This window comes from Stegostoma tigrinum, chromosome 6 (assembly GCF_030684315.1).
Source record: "Stegostoma tigrinum isolate sSteTig4 chromosome 6, sSteTig4.hap1, whole genome shotgun sequence".
Classification (NCBI taxonomy): domain Eukaryota; kingdom Metazoa; phylum Chordata; class Chondrichthyes; order Orectolobiformes; family Stegostomatidae; genus Stegostoma; species Stegostoma tigrinum.
In genome coordinates this window covers 28,537,078-28,550,366 of record NC_081359.1, presented here as the reverse complement: position 1 = coordinate 28,550,366, position 13,289 = coordinate 28,537,078, and positions in this window count along the sequence as shown.

Sequence of the window (13,289 nt, the reverse complement as noted above, 5' to 3'; positions counted from 1 at the left end):
TGGGATATGCAAGCCCTAACCCAATTTCTGACAGATTCTATTTTCAATGCTGGCTGAATGGGGTGGGATATGATTTCCAAGATGGACAGTGGGGCCGTTTTTAAATATTGTTAGAGCAAGGTTCCAATTCTGCACTGAGAGTGACAGATCTTTAGAGAGGGTGTAAATGTTCTTAAATTATTCTTGATCAGTTTATAGAGTAGTCAGGCTAAATTGATAGCTCTCTACAACCACAAAAAAACTTCTTGTAAGGATTGAAGAAATCCTTTCTCACTTCTTAAATTAACTCTGAGGGCAGAATCTTCCCAGCCCTTGTGACATGGATTTTGGTGAGAAAGTTGAAAGATTTGCCTGAGATTAGCAGTGAGGACTTTCCCAACATTGACACCAAAATATTCAATTTTCCAACCAAATGTTGGACAGCGAGATGAGATTCTCACAAATGAGTGGAAGAAGATTATTTGCATACATTAACAGCCATTGATAATTCATTATTTTATAACCTCACCTCATAGATTCACAATTTCCCATTCTCCCTTGGCATAGAAACTAGAGAGCATCAATTCACCTCATGCAAGCCAGCGTAGTAGCCTAGCAACACCACTTTGCTACTTGCTCCTGGATACCTCCATCAGGCACAATGATCTCAGGTTACACTCCACTAGCAGCAACTGTACACTCCCCCAAACCAGCAAGACCTCCAGGTTCTCATCAGCAAAATGAGTTGCCAGTTGCACTCTCTTGCATGTTTGGGGCAAATACCATAAACCTTTCAGGGCAGCTGTAGACTTTTAGCATTTTGCTGAGTCCATGGCTGGACTTTAAAGTGCCAGGAATTTTGCAAGGTCCTGGCAGTAGTCAGTATTTCTGTTTTTGGTTGTTCATTGAATATGACAAGTGGTGCTCCATGGAATATATCATGTTATTAACGATGCAAGTTTTCTAAAGTAGAGCAAAAAGACTTGCTGGGCCTGAGAGAGAAAAACCCTCCGTGTGACTCACTAAAATTACACTTCACTGATTTCTGGTAAGATTCAGTCCTAAGTACTTACATGGTATGTATTTAATACTTGCTGCTTTTCACAATCTGGCGTTACCATGGTGGGATGGGGGAGTGGCTGATTGTAAATTCGATTGGCAGCTGAAAAAGGTTATTAAAGAATTAGCTATAGGATTACAAATATTAATGGTTTTACAAGAGATTTTTACACACTCAAGAGAGTTTAACTGTATTGAATAGGTTTTCATTAATACGTTAATTTTATATTGTGAACTTTATAGTAACAATTTAAAACTTTATTTCATTTTGCATTAGCATGGCTCCTGAGGTCTGCCTATGGTAGATATGGGGTGAATTAGCTTGGAGGGTGTAGGAGAAGTGGTTGGTGAGTCATAGTTTTGTATGTGTTAGTACTAAATTGGTATAGGTCTAAAATGGATAGGAGCAAGGGTTGGCATTAGTTGGCCATACAGGAACACAATCTGTAGATGGAGAGTTGAAGGGGTGTGAGAACTAGAGAGCTTAGTGTTCAATGAAACAATAGAGATAAAGCTTCAGAGAACTATAGTGGGCCTGTAAACAGCCCATCCTTTGCTCAGTAGCCCCTGGGGCCACCTCTGACTTACACCTGGGAACAGTGGGTCTGCCACCATTCTTTAGCCACTCCTCTGGAATCTAAATGACGATGGTTGTGGCAACTTTTCTGTAGTATGTCTTTCAAACCAGGAAATGTTCCAACTTAAGATGCCTGCCTTGGAAATAATTATCTGGCTCAAGGTGTCGGCCAGGCATTGGATTTCTTCAAAAGCTTGTTTTCAAAGAAGAATACTCACAGTTAGGTAATTCTGTAAACAGTGCGCCAAGAGTTGAGAATATCACCCCACAAGCTCGGTTGTGAATTAAGCTGAGTTTTGAGAATCTGAGTATCTAGTTATGAATTTCCAGCTTCAATTCACCAAGATGTGCGCTCAAAAACCAAAACGCAAGCCTGTTAGAACATTTTTCTGCTGCCTGTGTAATCCTTTCATTACAATAGAACAGTATAAATATTATTAAAATAAATTAAAATAATACTTAAGATGATCAATCCAAAGTCACAATTATGCCTCAAAACTGGACCTTAAAAATGTTACTGTTTATGGAAGCAGAGAATTTCCAAAAACAACATTCAAACAGGGTTGGCAACTAGGACAAAGATTAATTATTACATGCTTGGCATTAAATGAAGCACAAGATATTCATGCTAAAATAAAAAACACACTTATCTTTTCTGTGTTGCAAGTTTTATGTTATAATGTTTGCAAACATGTGCACTTCTTCTATACTCATGTCCAATTTGCATAATGGTTCTAAACAAAATTAACAGTTTATGTGAAAGTGAGTTTTCAGCAGTTAATCCATCCATTTTAAATATATTTAATCTCTGCTAGGATGACATCTGAAGGAATATTATGAAAATATCTCAAATATACATCTGTTAAGGTAAAACTTACAACTGAAAGTTTAATCATTTCAGAAAGGGACAGTAAATATTGTTTTCAAAAAAGATCATTTTAAAAGGTAAGCATGCAAACTTGCCATAGCCGCAACCTTTTCTGTAATTTCACAATGTTGCATAGTGTCACATTGATGCACCCAGAAACTGGAGGAATAGCACCTCATATTCCGCCTTGGGAGCCTGCAGCCCAATGGCCTAAATATGGACTCTACCACATTCAAAATCTCCCCAACCACCTGGCCACCCCTTGACCACCCCTCCCTCTCAACCCCGCCTCCTTGACCTGACATAACCTATCCAACCTTCTCTTCCATCTATCTGCTCCTCCCAACTCACTGATCAAACCCCACCACTGCCTACCTGCACTCACCTCTCACCATCCCACCCACATTCCCCAGCCCCACCCCTCCTCTCTCCATATATTTTGGAGCTCCCTTGCCTCTCCCCCATTTCTGAAGAAGGCTCCCAACCCAAAATGTCAACTTTCTTGCTCCTCTGTTGTCGCCTGGCCTGCTTTCTATCTCCAGCTCCGCACTGTGTTATCTCTGACTCCAGCATTGGTAGCTCTTACTATCTCTGACCAGGTCTATAATGATTTATTGCCATTATAAGGTAAAAGGTAAAGGTAAAATAGCCATTGTCCTACAGGATGGTAATGCTGCCCTTTTGTTAGAGACAAGTGACTGGTAGTGGCTTAACCTAAAGTTAACCTTACTTAAGATGAGGGCAGAGAGTCCTTCTGAGCTGATATAGTAAGTGAACTTACACTGTTAGCTTGTGAAGATTACTTAAACAGTATTGCCCATTGTGTTTGCAAATGTGCAAATTTAATCTTTGATTTTCATTTGGTAGCCTGAAATCACGTTAAATCTGGAATAAATAAAAGCAGTCTGTTATGTTTAGCGGTGTTTGATTGCTGGTGAACAGGCATACAAGATGCTACAAGCCTTGTAGCAGAAATAGATAAACCTTTTCATGCAAACTAGTTACAAGACCAGCCAGCGGTGCCCATGTCCCATCAGTGGGTAAGAATAAAGGACAATTATCACAAAGGTCCGTAATTCATCAGATTACTGGTGTTCTGCACACCTAAATACCCAAAACAAAAGATAATGAAACTTACTTAGACTAGATGATCTGACAATTTGGTACAACCAAAATTAGTTGAAAATTGGAGAGACTGTGAGCTGACCCGACTGCTTCCTGCTGAGCTCTGTAACTTCATGTTTAGTATAACCTATGGTGAAGCAAATCCTTGTTTATTAAAGTAACTATTCCCGTATCATGTGAATTTTAAAGTGAAACCCACAATGAATTAGTCAGAATAACATGATGATAAATGTATGTTTATCAAAAATTTAGAAAGGTGCCATATTTGGATTGCATGGGCATTTTTGCTATCAAAATATGATTGAAAGTGATCTTTATCATATTTGTGATGACTTGATATTTCTTCACTAAATAAGTGTTGTTAACATCATGTGGACTGAAACATAAGCTTGTTTTCTGGAACAAATGAAAAAGCTGCACATTAATCTGTGAATGCACAAGACCAGCCAAATGGTAATTCTCCTAATTGTTCCTCAACATTCCGTCTCTCAGGATGTGGCTTCCAACCTCTGTGTTGTATAAGGGTGTAAAGGCCTGAAAGAGTTAAAGCTGAGGAATTCGTTAAGCATTACGTCAATGTGATGATGCTCTGTTCATTTGGGCTGGAGAACAGTTCAGATCTCAGGAGTATAACATAACATCGTAGTGTTACTTGTGACCTCAGTAACAATCTCCAGCATGTAAATTGTACATAGTTGTCATCATGTAACAAACTAGAACTTATTTAAGATAAAAAGAATTCTTCTCATTAGACGAGCACTTGGTTCTCCAGTATCACATTAGTAAAAGCATACCTACCAGGAAGAAAATGGTGGCTGCAAAATTATCAGACCAACCTTATACCCTGAGAAGTTGGGGTGAGCATGCACATGGCAGCAAGCACACGTGGATTGCATTTAGCTGCAGCATGTGAAATACTGGCAACCATGCAGATCTTGAGAATCTTCCAACCCAGCTTTAAAAAGGCTGTTTGAACAGGCACACTGAATCTAGACAAGGTGAACATTTGAGAAACCTTCTGGAAAGAATATTGTGGTAAAATTCAATAAGGCAAAGCCCCCATTCAATGATAACAAGCATGCTAGAACTGGGCATCTAAGAGAAGGACAACCACAACAGCATGGATTTAAAACTCCACAGAGCTATAACACTGGCCATACCTAGATAGTAACAGATGCATTTGGGTCTTGATAATCAGTAGGGACAGTCCTGAATTGAAGTTTCGCCGGAGAGTGAAGGAACATCTGATGCTGAGTGAGCATAGTTGAAATCCCTGGTGGGCAAGGAAAAGAAACTTCAAAAGAGAAGCAACAATACAGGCTGGAAAAGTTAGAAGTAAGAAAAATGCTTACAAGATGCAGAGCTGCGTTGAAGATCAAGGGCCACAGAGTTATGTAAAATCAAGACACACAATGTCACAAACCCAGAAGTGAAGAGACAACAGAGCAATTAGAAGCCTAAACTTACAAATGGGAAAAGTTAGGAAGCTATTGATGCAGCAGAAAAGATGGGAAATCTATTATTTAAAGAGCCATAAAGGCGGGAGCATTTACGCAAACTGAAGAGAGCAGGATTCATGCAGGACGTAAATGAAGCAGCAGGGATTATGACTAGTGATGGACAGCAGGAATCACCTTGAGAAATCTGGCAGAGGAGCAGGAATTGTTTTGTAGTGCATGAGAAGTGGGATTCATCTGGTAAAGTTATTAAAGATCAAGAGTCGTTTATTTGTGTAATTCATGGATGAAAGCCGCAATCATCCACTTAGCTCAGAAGGTGGGAGTCATTTATTTTACTGAAAAAAGATGGGAATCATCCTTTTGACTACACAAGTGGGAAAACTCTGGTGCAGCAGTATGCAGTACCAGCATTGCAGTAGGAGCCTTTTCCTTCAAATGTAAATAAATAATCACATTAAAAAGAGATAATAGCAGAAATAATATTGCCAGGAAGGTTTAATTTTAAGAGATGGATGAATAGAATACAAATTAGAAAACCTTTCTTCCAAATGAGATACTGAATCTGAAGCTGTGCACAAAAATGACCTCTAATATTCAAAAGAGGCTGTAGATGATGAGATTATAGATTGCCATCAGGTAGACGACACAACAGACACTTTTGATCAAGTTCTGAAAGCATTTTACAATTACTTCAACTTTAGAACAAATCAAATTCTTTAAGGAGCAAGGTTTAATTGAAGAGTTCAGTGTCAAGGCGAGTCCATAGATAATTTCATTTATGTTCTCTATAGTTTAGCAGAAAGTTACAACAACAGTGCTTTAAAGTTAGAGTTTATATGAGATAGAATTGTCAGAATTGCTTATGAATTTTGCCAGATATACTAAGTCAAGAGGAGGTCTAACTCCAGGGAAAGCCATTCAATTGGTTAGTCAAGCAGAAGCCCAGAAGCACCACTGATCAATCCTGAGAGAGAAATATTAATCCTATGACAGAGCAAACGTGGAATCCATTCATAACTTTAGGTACTAAACCCCTACAGAAGTACATTAAAAGGCAATGCAGCAAGTAAAGATAGACATCAGATATTAAAAGTCAAATGTCAGTGCTTTGGAGCAAGGAAACCTCTCAGCCACAACCAGTGTCAAGATTTAAAACAAAAACACTTAATTTGTACCAAAATAGATCACTTTCTGAAAATATACTGAAGTATAATATAACCACTGAACAGCAAGAAGTCAAACAGCTATTCATGGAGTAGAACAGTCTACAACAGAAGAAAACCCAAACAAATTCTGTACAGAAATAAAGGGTCCAAAGCTAGATTTTGGCAATAGGTTATTTATGTCAGTGGCCTTCTCAGTAATCCTAAGCTTTACGCCGGGTTACTATTACCAGGGAGTATGCCATGGTTGAAGAAACATTGCTTGTAACCAACAGCAATTCAATTAGGAGGCATAACACTTAAAATTAAATGCAAGCAACAAGCAACTCTGCAGCCCATATTTCATAATCACAGAACCAAATCTTGAGAATGAAATGCAGGCTTTGACCTATATCTACTTCAAACAGTGGAAACCATTGAAGTCAAGAAACCAGAGGCCAATAAGCTGCCCAGCAGGAACAACAGGTGAAAAGAATTTTGGTTACTGGGCAATCTGTTGAGGGACAAGTGGGATAAGATTTCATTACATTCCCAAGGCTTACAACAGAATCTAAACTGATCCAAGATTCCATTGAAGTTAGTTATTCTGGCATCAGAAATTTGGTTTATGTTGTTGGTAAAATGAGAATCTGTTATGGTACTGGATTGGCAAAAATGTTTTACATTGCTATCGACTCTAAGGAAAGTTCAAAATGCAAGAACCCACAAATTTTTCAAGGAAATGTGAATGTTGAGACAGCAAATGAGCAATATAACTCATTAGAGCTCATTGCTGAATCTTTAACTCATGCTATTCAGGCTACAATGCAAATAGACCGTGATGATAGACTGGAACACAAGGCCAGTTGTTGAGAAGATTAAATTTTAAATGGAACATGTTATTCCTGTGTATTCCAAGGAAGAACCCGAGTAACAGAGATCATATCAAATAAGAAGCAATTCACAAGTAGTATATTTGAAAAAGAGAGATGTTGGTTCTACCAGCAATGCAATCACTGTGTATAAATGAAAGCATTCAAACCTATGAACATGTTGGAAGAAAGAGACTAAACAGTTCAACACAGATGTGCTTGCACATTGGGAATAAATATCTGCTCCTTCAGAATGAAAATGTGGTGCAGACAACTCCATGTAACCCACCAATGAGACAAAGTGACCAATGTCCACAGACACGTAACATGTGCAAGAAGAAATTCCCAGACTCTGAGGTCCAGGGTACCATTAACAAGACACCACTTGGACTGAAAATCCAGGAAATATTACTACCAAAATGAAAGGATTCATGATCCAGAGTTCCAGGATACTGCAAAAAAAGAAACTACGTGTTTCATCAGTTGTCCTCATGAAGGAAAGCCATGAGATTAGAAGTTCTCTGGATATTGCCATGGAACAAGTGCTCGTTTCAACAGGGAAAAAAAAAACACTCTCAGCAATGGAAATAAAGAGAACAGATTCGCAATTTTAAAGGGACTTATAAATTTCACAATATCAACAAGCCCAGAGAACTATTAGTCTTCCATGTTTGAAGCGAACACATTCTTGGAGAATACTGAAAACCTGAAACGGACTGAAATTGCAAAATCAGGGACTGGTTGGGGGTTTGAGATGGAGGATATGGGGCAGTGGGAAATGTAAGTTTGTATAAAGTGTATGATGTTTATAATGAGGCAAGCAAGAAGTTTGGAGTGATATGTTGTGTGAGCATTTAAGGGTCTGAAAGGATTATGTTCGAGAGTGCACTGAATGCTGACCAATGCAATGCTGTCACATGGACTGAGACATGGAAACAGCTTTTGATCTCAATACAGTAAGACCTTACACCATAGTTTTCCTTGCAGTTTCAGTAACTATATTTATTATTCCATTGTTACTCATATGTAGTAACCTAAATTAGCAATAACCTAAATCAGTTTAAGCCAAGAGCTTTTTCTCATTAGTCAGTAGAGTGGCTTCCTGCTACCACACTGAACCAAGCAGACTCTGTGAATCTCAACAAGGAATTTAGATGGTGGCAGCAAATCCACTAGATGGATATGCGTCACATTGAGTTGGAATGGCTGAAAACCACCATTAAAACTGTGAAAATTCAGCCCTACCCCACCAATGTATATTTGTACACCCAGCTATTGTTTTGGGAGCATTAATAAGCTACATCAACACATTATCAATTCCCAGGGAGATACTTCATGTGAGTTGTTCTAGTTTGAAACTGCGATTTTGGTTAAATCAAATAAAGATCGTGAGATAGTTTATGTTAATATATTAGGTAGTTCTGCTATGAACCTAAATCTTCTTCAAGTTCATTACTAAGCACTTATTGTGTTGTCAAAGGGTTTGCAAAGCAATGCAATATATGACTAACTACACATGCTTGTGTGCAATTGATGTTGTCCAGTTTGTAAAGTAGCTAGTGGAGGAATCAGTGATCAGTCAATCACAATCTGACTGACAGGGAGCAACATTGAATTAACGTCAAATTCTAGATGTGTTTTAGGAGTCTGATAGTTTTGACAGGTTGTTTCTTAACTTTATGGAAAGTAGTAGGGATTCACTGGCATGACTATTACAAAATAGGAATTCATTTTATATAATTGGATCTTCATCATACTTACCCTGCTTGCTGAAGTGATAAGTTACAATAAAATTTCAATCCAAAATTAGAGAGAAAGAGATCTCTACCAATAGATTACAATTTGGCATGAATGGCTGTTAGGATCGAAGCTGTTCCTCTCTTCCTTCGCAGAATACCAGGAGGTCGGAAGGACAGACTCTGGCATGGTAGCATAATATTACATTTAATCTACCCAGGTGAACTCTACGAGCAGTTAAACTCAGAATCTTCTAACAGCAGGCTCAGGTACAATCAGCTGAGCTGCCCTCTGCACAAGGGAGAGAGTGGCATAGTGGCAACATCCCCAGACCTAGTAATCTAGAGGCTCCAGAATTAAAAATCAGGTGAAAGCTGTCAAAATCCATAATGGTAGATGGTAGAATATAAATTCAATTAATAAAATCTGGATTTAATCAAGATCAAGAGATTATTATTTGTCAGAAAAAGCCATCTTTATGGCTTTTAACATCATTAATGTTTCTTCGGGAATGCTATCTGTCATCCTTACTCAGTCTGGCCTACATGAGACTCCAGGCTATATCAAAATGTTGGACTCATAACCATCCTTTGAAATAAGCCAGCAAGGCACTCAGTTCAAGGTGAATTAGACATGGACAACAAAAACCTCGAGAAGGTGGTAATGAGACGTCTTTTTGAAACGCTACAGCAAGCTTATCCTTCAACCATATTCACTTACTAACCAAAAAGTGATTGTGAACAGAACTGCACATTCAAAATGTTTGCATGAATGAGGTAATTCTAATATTCTCATCTTTGTTTTCAAATTGATCTATGGACTTTCCTTTCCCCACCTCTGCAATCTCCTCCAACAACACTTGCCTCTGAAATATCTATGCTCCTTTAATGTGTGTACTCTCTATTTCTGGATAGCTACTAGTCAGATCTTCAGCTGTCATGGGTTCAAGCCCTGGAATTCATTCTCCCTTCTTCTTCATTTCCTTTAAGGCACTCCAGAAAAAAACTCTTCCTTTGGCCTGATTTTTGATCATCCACCCTAATATCAGCTTCTGTAGCTGGGCTTCATACTTTATTTTATGATGCTTCTGTGAAGTGGATTGGTACATTATCAATATGAGCTATTGTAGTTATGACTGACTATGTCCAAATTCAATTAGCTTAATTGAGAATTTAGAACACAGGCAAATGTATTAAATGGTGAAATGATGCCAGTTGTTAGTAGTCATGAATCTGATTTTATTTTATTTAGTCTGCTGTACATCTTTTGAATTATGTACTCTGATGTGTTTGCTTTCTTTTGAGTTGCACCTTTACCTCTCTGCCTCTTTCTGTTTCATTAAACTTCTAATTCACAATTAAGCTTAATTTTGCAGAGCGATCCAATGGGAACAATGTGATCTGTAATCAAAGGCCAAGCTCCCAACACTGATTTTTGACAGACCATATAATTTTCCTGCACAAACCTGGCATTCCTCCCAGCCCAGCTTAATACAGGTCTCAAGAAAATTTTAATATGGTTTCATCTTTCTGAACTTTCTGAAATTCAACTATCGATCCTGGGAAGTGAGGTACCTGACACCTAATGGCAGATGTACAGTAAAGTTTCAGCTTATCTGATCCATAAGTGTGTCTCAACTTCAATCTCAAAAAACATTTATATTGCAGCAGGGAAAGCTTTACTCCAACCTTCCAGTGGCCTCGCACAAATATACGAGCTTGTGCAGAATTATGAGCTGTCTCCCCACATGCAATATAGGGAAGGGTAGGAAAGAAAAAGAGCTATGATTCATTCTGTGTTTTGACATCCCAAAGTGTGTCACAGCCAATGAAGTACTGGTGAAGTGTGATCACTGTTGAAAAGCAAGGAACACAGAATTCAGTTCACACACGGCAAGATTGCTCCAAGAGCAATGTTTTAGTGTTTGTTTTAGTGTTATTGGCCACAACAGAGGCATCTGTAGTTTCTGAAAAAAATGCAAAGTGAAATATTTTAAATCCTCCACTGCAGCCAGGGTCTTTGTTAAAATATAATTTGAAATATAGCATCTCTGAAAGTGCAGTATGCTGTGCTGTTCCACCCATAATGCAATGTGGCACCAGCCTAGATCATATGGGTTAAAATCTGTAGAATCAGTGTCATGGAAATTCATGCACACTCATTTTCCGATGTTTTTTCTACACAACCTTAACATTCATAGTCAAATAGGTGCTCTGAGGAGTGTTGGATTCTGGGCCCTGGAAGTTATTCTACAACAGATGGTGTTGCGGTAGGACCACAGGTAGGTTCATGGTTGGGTTTTTTATGAAATCTGGAGAAGGAAGATGTGACCATGGAATCCCTGATTGTGGTACAATTGGTGACTGAGTAGGTAAACTTTATGGGTATTGTGGAGGGATCGAAAGTACTATCAGGGAGGGTTGGTAGGACAGTGCTTGGAGAGAAATCAGAGGTAGCTGCACCTCACTCTACCTTAAGCCATTGGATAATCTCATGGTTCTGCATTTGTCTAGCTTCCACCCTAAACATATTAAAAAAGCCATTCCCCCGGGAAAGCCCTATGCATACAGCGGATCTGTTCAGACGAAGGCGAACGTGACGGACACCTAAGGGTGTTCAAGGATGCCCTCATGAGAGTAGGATACGATGCGCAACTCATTGATTGCCAGTTCTGACATGCCACAGTGAAAAACCATAATGACCTCCTCAGAAAACAGACACGGGATATGACTGATAGGGTACCCTTCATCGTCCAGTACTTCCTGTGAGTGGAGAAACTACGCCCTGTTCCTCACAGCCTTCAACACATTATCAATGATGATAAGCACCTCGCCATGATCTTCCCTACGACTCCACTTGTCACCTTCAAGCAACCGTCAAAACGTAAACAGACTATTGTTCGCAGCAAACTACTCAACATCCTGGACAACATTGACCACAACACCACACAACCCTGCCGTGGCAACCTCAGCAAGACATGTCAGATCATTGACATAGATACCACTATCACACTTGAGAACACCATCCACCATGTGTGCAGATATTCATTTGACTCACACAACATTGTCTATCTCATACGCTGCAGGCAAGGATGCCCCAGGCATGGTATATTGGTAAGACCATGCAGACACTACAACAGCAGATGGTCACTGTCTGGCAAAAATCGCCAGACGGGTGTGCTCCCTCCCAGTGGGAAAGTACTTCAGCAGTCAAGGGCATTCAGCCTCTGGTCTTTGGGTAAGCGTCCTCCGAGGTGCAATTTGAGATACACAACAACACAAAATCACTGAGCAGACGCCGATAGCAAAGTTCTATATGAGGATGACCTCAACTGTGACCTCATATTCATGTCACACTACAAGTGACCCCACCTTACTATATACTCTCACACACGTGCACACACACACACACACACACACACACACACACACACACACACACACACACACACCCCTATGTGGTGAATTATTTCGCCCAAGTTATTTGTGTATTTGCAAGTGCATTCTACTTTGTTTAGAAAACCAAAACCAGCTTGACTCCATGTTAAGACACAGATGGATTCTAAACAAGGCCTCACACCTAAAATGCTTTGTCTGACCTGAGATGTCACCTCTTTTGTACAATGATAAAGCCTTTAATTCTCTCAGGGCAATGACTTAAAAGAAATTCTGGGATTTGCATTTTAATCAATAGAAACCTGCAACTCCCTTCTAACTGATTAAAGATTGAACAGGAGGTGATCAGCGAGCTGTTTTTAAAGTTGTTACGAATCTGTTTATAAATTCTGCGTCAGCATACCCTCTCTTTTAAACTACACCTGAGGAAGGAGCTGAGCTGAGAAAGCTAGTGTTTTCAAATACATCTGTTGAACTATACCTGGTGTCATGTGATTTTAACCATCTTTGCATCAGAACCAGGAACAATAGTGGCCATGGCAAAGTATCTACATTTTTAAGAAAAAGGCTTCTGGTGTTTAGTATTATATTTTTCAGATGAAATCAATGTTAGTGTTGAATATCTCGTACCAAAAACAATTTAGAGCAAACTCCAGAAGCAGGACTCAAGCCCTTTAGAATGCCTCATCTGTCCTTTACCAATGTGAAATTATTGATAGCAGAACTGTGCCTGCACATGACCTGTGTCATTTTGAGATCCAAATGTCAACCATAGCATCCAAACAACATGTCCTACCAATCCCAAATTCTTAATTTTTTTATATAACATTCCTACGGTGTGGAAGCAGGCCATTCAGACTACACTGACCCTCTAAAGGACATCCCACGGCCAGTCAGCCTACCTCTCAACCCTGCATTTCACATAGCTAATCTAGCTAGCCTGCGCATCCCTGGGCATATGGGCAACTTAGTATGGCCAAACTACCTAACCTGCACATCTTTAGATTGTGGGAAGAAACCAGAGCATCCAATGGAAAACCCACACAGACACAGGGAGAACATGCAAACTCCACAC